The sequence below is a fragment of the Conger conger genome, chromosome 15 (assembly GCF_963514075.1).
Source record: "Conger conger chromosome 15, fConCon1.1, whole genome shotgun sequence".
In the NCBI taxonomy this organism is placed as follows: domain Eukaryota; kingdom Metazoa; phylum Chordata; class Actinopteri; order Anguilliformes; family Congridae; genus Conger; species Conger conger.
The window spans coordinates 11,781,653-11,796,413 of NC_083774.1; the positions used below are offsets into that span (position 1 = coordinate 11,781,653).

At 46.8% G+C, this 14,761-nt stretch overlaps 1 protein-coding gene across 1 annotated transcript in view; it reads left to right on the forward strand.

The window, feature by feature from the left end:
- The window catches only part of LOC133111525 (tumor protein p53-inducible protein 11-like), a 51,418-nt gene that overhangs the window by 22,820 nt on the left and 13,837 nt on the right, over nucleotides 1-14,761 (forward strand). The gene's annotated exons all lie outside the window — the stretch shown is intronic.

Below are 14,761 nucleotides of genomic sequence, written 5' to 3' on the forward strand. Positions count from 1 at the left end.
TTCTAATGAAGACTGAGACGCAGGTGCGGAAGGGACCATTTTGTCTCTGTAGTTTAAATGAGGCAGAAATTAATTGATGGGCTTCTGTTTGCATTGTGCCGCTTTTTAATTGCCTGTTCAGATGTTCCCCTTCTAAGGAGGTTTAATATGTTTAATATGCTCTTCTGGTTTAAATAATTGTTATTCTGTCTTGGGAGGAAAGTAGTGACGTACAGAACCTTAAAAAACCTTTCTAATTACATTATTTCTTATAATTAGTGGCATGTTTGCCATTACCCCTCCAGTCCAGCAGGGGGACATGGATCGATTGGATTTTTGATTAAGGATGTGAGTTTGTATGTTGATATGGGATCAGGAATATGAGTTTGTATGTTGATTTGTGATTAAGGGTGGGAGTTTGTATGTGGATTTGTGATTAAGGATGTGAGTTTGTATGTGCAAATTTTCACAAATTGATTTATTTTTATACTCTCGAGACTGGTGTGTGTGAAAATCCCAGGAGATCAGCAGTTTCTGAGATACTCAAACCACCCTGGCACCAACAATCATTCCACAGTCAAATTCACGTTTCTTCACATTTCTTCCCCATTCCCCCATGAAAAACAGCTGAACCTCTTCACCACGTCTGCATGCTTGTATGCATTTAGTTGCTGCCACATGACTGAGCTAGAGTTTGAGTCAAGTCTCCAGATGGTGAAGTCTGAACAACAGAAATTCATCACGATTGCTATACTAGTTGAAGATATAGAAACCAGGAGTGTGGATGACATTTTGTATGTGACATCACATGTAACAACTGAAGACATTTTTATTATCAGGGGCACACACAAAAGAACAGATTGTTTCATTCATTTATTCATATATCAATGAACTACCACGTATGAGTCAACATTTTGGCAAAACCATTCTCAAGATGGCTGGAGAAAGGCTTTGCCAAAACGCTTTTAATGGGTCTACTACAAACAACCTAAAGTACATACAGTTCATATTTGTATGACACTGGAATAGCAACAATAACATGTCCATGCAACTACTATATGACGTTACCTAACAGGATATTCAAAATTACTTGCTGTCCTGCTTGCATATCGAGCTTAAAGTTTATACTCTGTGATCTATGTTGACAATTAAAATGGAAGGGACTTTTCAGGCCAACCTGAAGAAATTTGTGTACATTACGCTTGTGCTTCTCTTGTTAGCTTGCATAGCTTTTCAAAATGCAATTTGAATACCATTTGTGTGTGTGTGTTGGGGGGGGGGGTCATGTTCTAAAGCAAATCAATAACCCAACGTGCACTCAGGAGGAGAGCAAATATCACATCTCGCATGTGGAGTTTGAGCACAAAGTGTGAACAAGGCCAATCTGCAGAGAATCACACGACGTGTGACATCATCAGCAGTATCGATCTTCTCAATGGAACATAGTGTCATTCAAGTTTGTCATCACACAGTCCTGTGTGATCTCCCCTGTGTTTTAACGCTCAGCTCCGCCCATTACACAGATGTGAATGATGACTGTGCCTTCAACCAATCACCAGCCACCATCATGTCACCTGACCTCCTGACCTCTGAACAGTGTGCAGCCTGTGGAGGAAAAGCCCTGTCACCCCATCAGAGACTTTCAGAGTCATGGAGGAACTTTCCGAGTCATGGAGGGACTTTGAGAGACATGGAGTGACTTTCAGAGACATTTAGAGACTTTCAGAAACATGGAGAGTCTGTCGTAGATATGGAGAGTCTGTCGTCGACATCGAGAGACATATAACCTATACCTGAATACCATATGCCTTGCCTGAGTCATGTTGTTCTCGAGCCGCAGCCTGAAAGCCACCAAGTCAACCGTGAAGCACTGCGTGATGGGATCGGCTGATTGATCGAACTGTCGTTGTAGAAAAACTGAAAAAATATGTTGCCGCGCAGCTTGGAGACATCGATTTAATGGGTGTGAATCGACAAGAACCGTCAGTTCCATGTTCCCTCTGCTGTTGACAAACCAGAGCTTCATAAAAACATCAATATCACATCAGAAAAACGCCCCATCAATTTCTTTCTCTCTGCCCAACTTCAATTCACAGCAACAAACAACTCATGAATCCGAAGATGGAAAATTTTAACATGCCTCCGATTCCCCTGATTTCTTTAATGTGGATTTCAGTTGTCCCCAAGCGACCCAAACTCACCCAGGCTGTCTTTTCGACAACACCTCTGTCTTTAATCACAGACGGTCAATGTGTGACCCCAGCAGGCAATGAGGGTTTCATTGATCTATTGATTCATTATTTGATTAACTGCATTGGGGGGTGTCAGAAAAATCCATCTCGTCATTGCTCCTGAGAGAAGTTGGGACTAAAAAAGATATCTGTATTTTTTCTGAGCTCTGGCCTAGGTTTGCCCTTGTTGCCGGATTAAGATGTCACAATATTTATTTATGAAACCTGTTATTGCTCTTCCTTCAAGTCTGACTGACGGCGTGTGTGTGTGCAGAGTGTAAACTCTCCAAGCTGTCACATTTTATGTGTGCTGTGTGAAGGATTCATGTCTGTAATTTTATGAAACAGTTGTTTTGTAGTGAAGTTGTTTTCCTACATCTCCCTCCTATGACATTAACTTTTCTTCTGTTAGTTTTGTATCCACAGTACTGACACGGTTTTGACTAAATGACATTTAAGCTGTGACACTTGTGTGTGTATAAGTGAGTGTTTTGTCAGCTTGTGTGTACAATGCTGTCCAAATGTATTTGGACAGTTGGGACAATTTCTGTTCTTTTGGCTCTGTTCTCCAGCACATTGGATTTGAAATTGAATGAAAATTGAATATGGTGCTAAAGTACAGACAATCCCGTTTAATATGAGGGTATTTATCGGGTGATCTATTTTAGGGGACCAAAAATAATCAGACAGTTGGCTTCTCGGCTGTTTGAGTCCAAACTCATGTTTTTGGCAGCGTGACCCTAATTCACCCCTTTGTCTTTTGGGGAAAATGGGATATCACTTGTACTTAACCTCCAGTGGAGCCCAAACCAGTTGTTGTTGGAGTGTGTCTGCCTCCTGCCCTATACAGACAGTAAAACAGTTAATTCAAATAGTGGTGGAAAGAAGCACCGTGATAAGGTTATCACATGCAGCATGGAGAGAATTCTGAACACATGAGCACAATGCATTTTCTTCTTCATCATATATATATATATATATATATTTAAAAAACAAGCACTTATGATGACCTCTTTGGTTAGAACAGCTCTTCATGCGTGTTTTGCTATTCATAGATTTGATGCTTTTAACTTGTTGAAGAACTTTAGCTCTTGTAAATCGCCTTGGATTAAGTGTGATCTGCTAAAGGACTAAAATGTAAATGTAAAATGTGATCTCTGATGGGCAGCTAATGTTGCTCTCTCTGTGGGAGGCTCCGTGTAGCCTGGTCTCTGGGGCTGTGGTGCTCAGGCGTGGTCTTACAGAGCTGCAGGTTTCTGCTGCTATTCAGCACTTGACTGATTGATCGAATGAAGCAGTTATTATTGTGTGGTTGACCCCTGGTTTCTTGGGTTTGAATTGGCTGCTGAAAACTTGCAGAGGCCTTTTGTTGAATGTGTGTGTGCGTGCGCGTGTATGTGCGTGTGCGCGTGTGAGTGTGTGTGTGTGTGTGTGTCTGTATGCATATATATATAATATATATATATATATATATATATATATATATATATATATATATTATATATATATATCTGTGTGTGTGCATATGAGTGTATGTGTCTGTATGCATATATGTGTGTGTGTATGAGTGTTTGTGTGTATGTCTGTATGTCTGTATGTGTGTGTGTGTGTTTGTGTGTGTGTGTACGTCTGTGTGTGCCATGTCCACAGGCTGGTGGGTAGAGGTATAAGATTAATAGGGCTGGCTAAATGGAGAGCAAAGCGTCTAGCAAGATATTGCTTTATTGATAGTCTTCACCTTTATAGGTAGTTGCTTTATATGGAGAAGAAGATGTTGTTGTACCCATAATGTTTCCTGCTGGAGCAATTGAGATGCAAATGTTTATTCTGCATATTGTTTAATAGATCCTACTGGGATGCGTTCTGCTACTCAAGTGAAGGATATCAGAATGCAACTGTGTATGTGTGTGTCAGTGTGTGTCAGTGTGTGTCAGTGTGTGTATGTGTGTGTATATATATATGTGTGTGTCAGTGTGTGTCAGTGTGTGTCAGTGTGTGTATATATGTGTGTGTGTGTATATTTAGATGAAGGTGTGCAGCTGTTCCTCCCTCGCAGTGTGAGGTTCGGCCATCTTTAATTGAGTGCCACTCAGGGTAAGTGGATGTGACAGGGCCTGAAATGGCGTTCGGTGCCCCCCACTCTGGAGCAGCCCTGTCTCCCACGGCAACGCTCCGTAGGGCTCCTCCGGTGGGCTTCATCTCTTGCAGGAAGTCGTCTTGCACACACAGGAAGCCAGCGATATACAGGGCCCAGGACAGAGAAAATGATTTCACCCCCAGCTCCCGAATGAGCCTGCTTTAAAGGGCCCACACCATGGACAATGACACGGCCACCTCCCTGGCTATGTGGATGCTAATTATAGGCGCTATAAAAACACTGTGAAAGTACCAAAATGCACAAATACAGTAAAGATTTTTTCCCTATTTTCTTCCAATTTTGTAGCCGATTGTACCCGATCTATTACAATCACCCAGGAGGATTAGGATGTTATAAAGCGTTACGCCTTCTACAAGCCACATCATCTCAAGTTCTCGCGACCGTGACTCCGAGGCAAGTGCAATCAGGGCTTGACTGTATACGGCGATCATTCAACCCCTGCTGAGCCCCTGCCCCCACCCTCGGAGCAGCGAGCCAATTATGCCGCTCCAGGTGTGCTGGACAACCTCAGCTTTGGCAGGACTGGGGATGAAACCCCGGTCCTCGGTGTGCAACTGCAACAAATGGATGCCTGCATCGCGGTGCACCAGAAAATGTGCATTTAAACGAGCTGTTTGGACTTCCGTGAAGTACTGACATCACAACGATACACTCATTTGCTTCAGCGCAGCCCACAGTCAGCATTCAGTTTGTTGGAGCAAGCCAGCCAATCAGAACAGAGGTTCACTGATATCAATGAGCCTTAAAGACAGTCTCTAAAACAGCCTGTTCTTGGTAAAGCTCATGAGAGGAGCTGGAGAATGGACATGTAAAACTGTATAGAGATTGTATTTGGTACTTAAAACCACACTTGTCTTGTGGTATCAGGGCTGAAAATATAACACTGGAGTTGTACAATTTGGGACCTCTAAAGCCGAAAAAATAAGCTTTTTACCAACTCTGACCTGTTTCACATATCCAGCTTTGTAGAAGACCTGGTTTGTGTCATCCGTGTCTGCCATGTGGACTATATCTGTGTGACCGTTCTTTGCATTGGGAAATGTGATGCAACTTCCTGTGTGTTGCCATAGAAACCGCCCCTACAACCTGTTGGCCTGCATGTGTATGCAGAAGATTGGGTAAGGGCTAGATACTTAAACCTTTAGATTGCATTAAAGATTGACAGGACTCACGCAGATCCCTGAGAATTCTTGATGATGACAATCACATGAAACTACTGTTAGGTTTTTAGTTTTGGCAAACATCTGCAGAACTTTCATTAATTTATTCATTCATTCATTCATTATCCTAACCCGCTTATCCTGAACAGGGTCGCAGGGGGGCTGGAGCCTACCCCAGCATACATTGGGCGAAGGGCAGGAATACACCCTGGACAGGTCGCCAGTCCATCGCAGGGCACACACACCATTCACTCTCATACTCATACTCATACTCATACCTACAGGCAATTTAGACTCTCCAATCAGCCTAACCTGCATGTCTTTGGACTGTGGGAGGAAACCGGAGTACCCAGAGGAAACCCACGCAGACACGGGGAGAACTCTGCACAGAGAGGCCCCGGCCAACGGGGATTCGAACCTGGGACCTCCTTGCTGTGAGGCGGCAGTGCTACCCACTGCACCATCCGTGCCGCCACTGCTGAAGTTTCTGTTTTATAAATGCAGATGGCTCTTTTTTGTGTACAGGGTTGATAAGGATCTGAAGCGAATCGGAGGCCCTGAGTCTCTGGGGATTGTGTGTCCACAACCCATAATCCTCTCAGATCTGCTCTGACCTTTCCCAACGAATGGACACTACCAGCGTTGCCATAGCATCGGAGGTTGTGCCTGGGTGGTTTGCTTACACCGCACCCCAGTGCCAGCCCTCCAGCCTATTCCACCTTGCTGCTCTGCCAGTCCTGTTTTGCCATGGAGGGGGGGACGGGGGGGGCTTTATGGCACAATCGCTGCATACTGTTTACTCTAGGTCAAGAAGCCAGTGGCACACGGAGCTGTTGCCAAGCAACCCTCCTTTAAAAAATGCATACGTCACGTTTCTGTTTTTCTTCCCCCGGTCTCAGATCCGAGCCAGGACAGAACGGTCGGACCCCCCCCACCCCCCCACCCCCCCCGACGTACAGGGCTGACCCTCTGACTCGTTTCGGGTCACACCGGGATGAGAGATTTTATTATTTCTTCCCATGTCTGCCCCAAAGGTTCGCAGAGGAGAAGATAAACTTGCGTACGAGAGGTGGTTGTAAATGTAGTCCGTGGCAGAGCTGTGTGACGGCGCTGCGGTTACCGGCTGCAGCCTCCGGGGCGTGTTGTTGTGCTAATGAGCTGACAGGTGCCATTTTGATGTAAATTAGCCACAAATGGAGATATGGATTATTCTAAATGCCCCATGAGTGGCACCGGTCTCAGGTGGGTGGGTGGCGCGGGGGGGGGGGGGGGGTTGGGTTGGCGCTCTTGGTGCCACGGCAACATCAGAAGGAACAAGGAATATGCACGTGTGTGAGAAGGCTAATGCTTCAGGAATCACACACACACTCACCCTCACCTTCAGGAACAGAACCACATACCCACACACACCTCACCTCTACCTTCATCTACCGAAACACAGTCATACACACACTCACCCCCACCTTCAGGACCAGAACCACAGACACACACACACACACTCACCCCCACCTTCAGGAACAGAACCACACACACACACACACACACACACACACACACCCACCTTCAGGAACAGAACCACACACACACACACACACACACTCACTCACACTCATCCCCACCTTCATGTACAGAAACAAACACACTCACCTCACCTTTACCTTCATGTACAGAAACACACACACCTCACCTCTACCTTCAGGAACTGAAACACACACACACACACACACCTCACCTGACCTCCACCTGGACACCAGCTCTCTCTCCTCAGTGAGTCAGTGTGTTTCAGCACAAATTCCCAGAAGAAGAGTAGTATGTGCTGGAGGACAGTTCTGTGGTGCGTTTCAGTTCAGGCTGTGTGTGTCTGTGTGGAATTCAGGCTCTGTGTGCCTGTGTGGAGTTCAGGCTGTGTGTGTCTGTGTGGAATTCAGGCTCTGTGTGCCTGTGTGGAGTTCAGGCTGCGTGTGTCTGTGTGGAGTTCAGGCTGTGTGTGTCTGTGTGGAGTTCAGGCTCCTGGTGAACGGAAACCTGGTGTGTGTGTGTTTGTGTATGTGTAGAGTTCAGGCTCTCTCTCTCTGTGTGGAGTTCAGACTGTGTGTGTGTGTGTGTGTGTGTGTGTGTATGTGTGTGGATTTCAGGCTGTGTGTGTATGTGTGTGTATGTGTAGAGTTCAGGCTCTCTCTCTCTCTGTGGAGTTCAGACTGTGTGTGTGTGTGTGTGTGTGTGTGTGTGTGTGTGTGCGTGTGTTGAACAGGCTGCATAAGTTCAGGCTGTGTGTGTGTGTGTGTGTGTGTGTTGAACAGGCTATGTGACTGCAGGCTGCCTGTTTGTGTGCTGCCAGAAAAGGAAACATTAACAGTTTGAATTTCAAAGGGAGACAGGGATTGTGTGGCCTTTCCTTTTTTGCTCTATATGTGTGGTCAGTGTCCCACAGGCTTTGGTGTGCCTGTGTGTGTGTGTGTGTGTGTGTGTGTGTGTGTGTGTGTGTGCGTGTGTATGTGTACACGTGTGTGTGTATCTGTGTACGCAAGTGTGTGTGTGCATGTGGATGAGTGTGTGTGCATGCGCAAGTTTGCGCGCGTTTGTGTGCGTGTATATGTGTGCGTGTGAGCCTGCGCGAGTGTGTGTGTGAGAGAGAGACTGCCTTGCCTGTCTGTCTGTCAGTGTGTCTGTTTGTCTCTATCTATCTATCTGTCTGTCTGTCTGTCTGTCTGACATACGCAGACAGTGTGTCTGTGAGTCTGGCAGTGCTGTGAAATGGTGGGAATGTGCAGCTCTGTGTGAACACAACCTGGCGGGGTCTGTCTGTCAGACTGCATCACCAGGCTTTCCCAGGACTCCATTTTGTATCTGTCATCATAAAAACATGCGCTCACATCAGGAGGAGAGCAGGCTGTCGACTCATTCTGTGAGTCAGGGCTCTGCGCCAAACAGCCAATCCGGAAGAAACAGGGCGTTTCTAAGCTCAACGCAAAAACAACTACAGGTGGTCAGATTCCAGAAGGAAAGGTAATGTGTCCGAAACGATGCACCTGATTAAACATCACCTGGACATGACCCTTCCGGTCAAACAGGAAGGACAGGAAGGTCTGGCTGCTGTTTGGATCTCCCAGGCCAAATGGAGATGAATGACCATCATTTTGGACACATTACCTTAGCTTCTGGAATCTGACACCTGCAGTTGTGTTTGCGGTGAGTTTAGAATCTTGCTGATTCTTCCGAATGGGTTGTTTGTCCAGCTGCGCCATGCACAGTTTATTTCAACTCACTTCAATTCAAGTGTATTTGTATTGCTCTTTTCTCAGCAGACTGTCCCAAAGACGCTTTACAGAGTAACAGAAGGGAAGAAAAAATTGGAATTATCAGCCCTAAGCCCCCAAATAGCATACGAGGTAAACAACTCCCTAGTAGGAGAAAAAACCTTAAACATTTGCGAGAAAAACCTCTTCAGAGGAAAAAATCTTGAGAGGAACCTGGCTATATGAGGATGGCCTTCCTCCACTGGCCTCTAGGTTGAGTTGGTTACAGTTAATTTATTAAACTAGCAGGTAATCTAGAACGTCCACATGGATGGAGAGTATGCAGTTGAGAGGGGAGGGGGATGAATCTGTAGCTCCAGGATGTGTGGAAGCGTGGGCATGAACCAGGAGACAGGAGAGAAGCAGGGCTGCAGCGGTCTGTGATATCTGGGCGGGGGTTTGTCTGTGCCTGTATTTTCCAACGCTTTGTCGCCGGTTCCCCTCAAAGTGTTTTTTTTTTCCCTCTTGCAGAACCGATCTCATTTAGCCTGCTAAAAACAGAACAAGCCTACGCCATCCAGTCTAGCAGCGAGTCTGCGTGCAGAGTTTGAGAAATTAGCCCTGAGTGCATCGATGCATGGCGGGAATCGTAAAAGAGCGGGAAAGGCAACTTGGCGGAGTTATTACCGCCAAACGGATCCTCGATAACGCACCGTAGGTGTGGGGGGGGGGGAAGGTTGCTTGGCAACTGCTTCAGATGAAGAACAGTAGACCCAGGGGTGGAGAATGGGAGGCGTGTAACAGCTGCTGTCTGAATGCTAACTGGAGGACCCAGAGCTCATTAGGCGAATGGTGGTGGCTATCCCACAGTAATTCCTCTCCGAGGAGTCAAGGCTGACCACAGTAGCCCTGCGCTGTGCGCGGGCAGCCTGTAGCCTGGTGGCTCAGGTACAGGACTGGGGCCCGGAAGGTTGGTGGTTCACGCCCCGGTCAGTGCAGCTTTTCAGCAAGGCCTTTAACTCCACATTCCTCCTGGGGCGATTGTGCCCTGTTGCAGTCTAATCAACTGTAAGTCGCTTTGGATTAAAGTTTCATTATTATTATTTGTGGTCTTGGGGCTTCAGCTCTCTGCTTCTCGTCCTTTGGCATTGGTTTGCCAGTCCCTGTGCCAGCTGGCCTTTTAAGTCATTGTGGAATCCGAATGTAAGCAAAGTGAGGTTTGTGTTTGAGATTTCAGACTTAATGTGTGTGTGTGTGTGTGTGGTTGCAGCTCAGGCTCAGTGTATGTGTGTGGAGTTCAGGCCAGCTGTGTGTGTGTGTGTCTGTGTATGTGGAGGGTTCAGGCTGTGTGTATGTGGAGTGTTCAGGCTCTGTGTGTGTGTGTGGGTGGAGTTCAGGCCAGCTGTGTGTGTGTTTGTGTGGACTGTTCAGGCTCAGTCTGTGTGTGTGTGTGTGTGTGTGTGTGTGAGAGAGATCAGGCCAGCTGTGTGTATGTATGTGTGTGTGTGTGCTGCTCGCTAGCTGGATGCTGTTGTGGGATAACTGCCCTTTTCACTCTGCATGTCACCCTAATGCCGCCCAGCTGGGCAGTTTGGCATTCCCGAGCGAAGCGATGGATATTCTCCAGTTTTGGCACCACACCGCTCCCACTGGGTCTGTCTCTGCAGTCCCTGGAAGGCTGAAGTCTCTGGATCGATTATTACGCTTCCCCCATTGTGGTTTGAAACCACAGACCACAATGCACTGCGTCCCTCTGTACTTTCCGTCTGGGCGCCGAAAAGGAGAAAGCTGATCTGGTCGTCCTCTCCGTTTGCAGCCAAACAAGTGTCATACGTTTGCAGTTCACAACATAAGCCAGGAGCTGGATTAATATTTTACTGTCTGTGTGTGGGTACAGTAATATCGAAACCTGTGTGGGCTAAGTGTCCTGACACAGCTCAATGTCTGCTTGTTTGTTCTGGTATCATTTCCTTGTTGCTCCTGCTTTCTGCAGCTCAACACTTTTCGATAGCGGTGAACTGTCCCCGTATTTTATCTTTCTTTATCTTCATCCATCCATTCTTTACTGTGTCACACGTGCCGGTGTCATCAGATCGGATCTGACAGGCGACCGAGAGGAGGAACATCGCGGCATGAATCCCACCGGTGGCACTGTAACCTTTTCCTCTGTGACGTGTAAAGGGCTTGTTTGGTTAGCGGCCCATTGCTGTCAGTGGGTGGCGGGGTGGTCTGCCTGCCAGCCCCTCCCACATCAGGTCAGGTTGCGTCTGACCCCCCTGGGCTCGGCTGTGTGAGTTGGGGGGTGGGGGTGGGTGTCTCATGCAACCAGACCACTTGCCCTCCATTTCATGCACACCTCACACTACCCACCGTGCTGTCCTGTCTGCACCAGGAGATTTATTATCAATGTCAAAGACGGGGGAAAGAAATGTTATTTAATTTGCTGAGTATCTGTGGCTCCCGTATCTGTTCACCTGCATGACTCATGGTTCCTCATTACCTCTAACTGAATGAACACCTGGACCCACCCACCTGGTCCTTACTGGTCGCTGTAGAGGGCGAGATATTTTTTGGGTTACGGGGAGGTCGGGGGAAAAGCAGGGAAGCAGGGCGGTGACAGTTTTTTTGACCATTTCAACATTTCTGTTTAGTGTTTGCTATGCGTTTCACCATCGGAATGTTTTCATTTGAACAGCGTATTAAATGGCATTTTGTTGCTTAAGTAAAGAAGCCGCATGCACTTGTATAGTCAGAAGCTTGGTGTGTTTATGAATGGAACTGAAATGCATTAAGAAGGGCCTGCCTCCACTGGAACCCGGCTCAGGTGGCTGCCGTGGAAACGGGGATCTTAAACTCCGTCCTGCTGGGGTTTTCTGTGCTTTGCTCTCTGTCAGCAGCTGATTGAAGCCTTTAGCAGAAGCTCAGTCTCTCTAGCCCACCTGTTACCACCTGTGCCCAGAAACACGCCACAGCCCCCTGATGTAGAGTTTGAGCCGCGAGCTGTAAGAGGTGCCCGGAATGTTCTGTGGCTGATATGAAATCGTTTGGACAGGCTTGCAAAGAGCTTTGAAGTCGGGCGAATTCGGTTTCTCCGCTTGGTTGCGGTCGGTGCGCCAGCGCCCAAACTGAGCCGCGTTGCTGAAGGCTTCGTCTCACATTCCTCTCATTTCAGGGTCCAGTTTCATAGTGCTTCACAATCGCTCCATCTTTTGTTTTTGTACTGGCAGAGAATTGCCTCAAGTTTTTTTTTTTTTTTTTTTTACTTGTAAGACAGATATTTATAGACTGGAACTACTCATTAAATTTCACCAAGTTTATTTTCCTACTCAGTTATTATGCATCTTTGGTCTTTCAGTTCTCTACTTTTTTGCATTCATTTACATTCAAATTTCTTTCTGTTATTATAAACCCTTTGAGCCTGTCCTGAAAAGCCCTGTCCTCTTCCTTTCTTTATTTCTTTCTTTCTCTTTCATCTTCGTCTTCATCCTCCTTCAGTTTCATCCGCATCTTCCTCATCCCCCCCCCCCCCCATCTGACCCAGTCTGTTGGCAGACTTCTGGTGCACATCGCTGGGCCACTGCTCACCGCATCGCTCGCTGACTGTGGAAGTAGACCGCAGATGGACATGAGCTGAGCTCACTATGGATAACTTTTCTTTGTGATTAAAAACTACTTTAACGACTCCGCAGTGCAGTATGACCGCAAAGCAATAACAATCACAGAAGAAGAATCATCATGGTTTTCATAGCCGTCTGAGTTATTGCCTCGGTGTTAATAGTGAAATATTCCTGCACGTGTCCTGGCTCGGCGGCACGGATGGTAGCACTGCCGCCTCACAGCAAGGAGGTCCTGGGTTCGAATCCCCGTCGGCCGGGGCCTCTCTGTGCGGAGTTTGCATGTTCTCCCCGTGTCTGCGTGGGTTTCCTCCGGGTACTCCGGTTTCCTCCCACAGTCCAAAGACATGCACGTTAGGCTGATTGGAGAGTCTAAATTGCCCGTAGGTATGAGTGTGTGAGTGAATGGTGTGTGTGCCCTGAGATAGACTGGCGACCTGTCCAGGGTGTATTCCTACCTTTCGCCCAATGTATGCTGGGATAGGCTCCAGCCCCCCTGCGACCCTGATCAGGATAAGCGGGTTCAGATAATGGATGGATGGATGGGGTGTCCTGGCTCCCAGCTGTGGAAGTCGTGCACTGCGCTCCATGCTGGAGTTTATTTCGTGTTTTAAAGCGGATTCTTCGCTCGGCCTGACGGCCTCGGCGCGGGCTGTGTGTGAAAGCCGCGTTCGGTCACGCAGCTGCGATTTCGGGCGGCGGGGCTGTTGACTGAAACATTATCTCTGAGCCTGGTTTCTTGAGCGAGATTAAAACGGTATAGCAGGTGACTCAGAGGGCCGCGTAGATAACGCGGCTGACGTCAATCTCACGGAATGGCTAATCTTCGCACCCCCACCTCTCCCTCTCTGCCGCTGTGGCTAATTAAGGAGCCGCTAAGGGCCCGGGATCTGCGCGGTGTCGCTCTGACGGTCCCGCGGGTGCGAAGATGGGTGATGCACGGGGAGGGAGGATGGGGGTCTGCCACGCATCTGTAACTGACATGGGAAGGCGCAAGGGCATTCTATTTGCCTAATTCACGTTTTCCTCGATTTCCTCGTCTTTGCTTCTTTTTCTTTCATCTAGCCTATCCTGAGGGGGCGACAAAAAAGTAGAAAAGAAAGGGAAAACGAGGAGAAAAATAAGGGGTTGGAATGAGCCCTAAATACTGATCAGCTCCTGTGTGAGCACGGCTTTTCATCTTCAGTTTCTTCAGTTTTTGTTTTGTATTAATAAAGGGGAAAGGTGTACTGTTTACTTGCAGAAATGCTTTTTCCAGTGGTTGTAAACGGCACATTTCCTGTTTTTCTGATGAGTTTGGTGCTCTCGCATGTCTCCCCTGCAGCCAGAGAGAGCATACAGTAGTGTGCAAAACATCGAGCACCCCTGCTCAAAAAGACTTTTACAATTAATGTCTAACTGACCTTGCCTTTCAACTTCAACTATTCCGTTTATATTCCATTTTCTAATGTTTCTGACAGTGGAAATAGTTAGTTTGAAACACTGAAAGAGTTTTTGTAGCCTTCTCCTTCTTGGTGGAAATTACACCTAATTATTATCTTCTTTTGAAGAACTAATTGAAAACATAAGAAGTAAATCACCTGGGTCTGGGCAAGCATCATTAAAAAAAGTTACTAGAATAATCCAAAAAGGTTCCCTAACATTAGCACAGGGCCCTTTTCCTATAAAAAAAAAGAATTTATAAATGGTAAAAAATGAAAATAAAAAGCAATCTTGCTTTGAAATTTGCAGAAAAGCCTCATGCATAATTCTGTACCATCTAGAGTTCAGATTTGCTTTCGATCTCATACAGATTAATTGTAACAGACATTTAAATTAGGGGTGCCCAAATGTTTGCACCCCACTGTTGCAGAACGTGATTGTTTGCACCCCACTGTAGCAGAACGTGTGTAAATTACAGATTAAGTGTCTGTGTTTTGCGGTACAGGCTATGTGCTGTGTGCTGAGGTTAAACATTCAGACACTGGAGCTTTCACCATGCTGCGTCTGAGTCACACACACACACACACACACACACACACACACACACACACACACACACACTGCTCCTCTCTCACTCCGGTGAGCGACCGCATGTGAATCCACCACAACCTTCTCTCTCTTTCTATCTATCTATCTCTGCCTCAATCTCTCCCTCTTTCTCTCTGATAACGTTGTGAGCACATACTTATGCATTTCTCCTTTTTGTTATGTGCAATAAGAAGACCAAAAGGTCAAAGGCCTTTCTCTCTCACCCCCCTCCCCCCTTTCAGGTGTTCATTATGCTTTGTGCTAACGCTAACATCAGCCTGCTTTCCATCAAGGTGTATCAGCACAGATCTCTGGGGAATGTAGTTATTTTTGTGCAAAAAAGTCTTCATGTTTTATGCAAATTTTTTAAGGG